A 524-nucleotide genomic window follows, 5' to 3' on the forward strand; every position below is an offset into this window, starting at 1 on the left:
TTGTATATTCTTGCCTCCTTTATCAAAAATAAGGTGACCATATGTGCGTGGATTTATCTCTGGGCTTTCTATTCTGTTCCATTGATCTATTTTTCTGTTTTTGTGCCAGTACCATACTGTCTTGATTACTGTAGCTTTGTAGTATAGTCTGAAGTCAGCGAACCTGATTCCTCCAGCTCCATTTTTCGTTCTCAAGATTGCTTTGGCTTTCAGGGTCTTTTGTGTTTCCATACAAATTGTGAAATTTTTTGTTCTAGTTCTGTGGAAAATGCCATTAGTAGTTTGATAGGGATTGCACTGAATCTGTAGATTGCTTTGGGTAGTATAGTCGTTTTCACAATGTTGATTCTTCCAATCTAAGAACATGGTATAGCTCTCCATCTGTTTGTATCATCTTTAATTTCTTTCATCAGTGTCTTATAGTTTACTGCATACAGGTCTTTTGTTTCCTTAGGTAGGTTTATTCCTACGTATTTTATTCTTTTTGTTGCATTGGTAAATGGGAGTGTTTCCTTAATTTCTCT

This window comes from Physeter macrocephalus, chromosome 17, assembly GCF_002837175.3.
Source record: "Physeter macrocephalus isolate SW-GA chromosome 17, ASM283717v5, whole genome shotgun sequence".
Taxonomy (NCBI): domain Eukaryota; kingdom Metazoa; phylum Chordata; class Mammalia; order Artiodactyla; family Physeteridae; genus Physeter; species Physeter macrocephalus.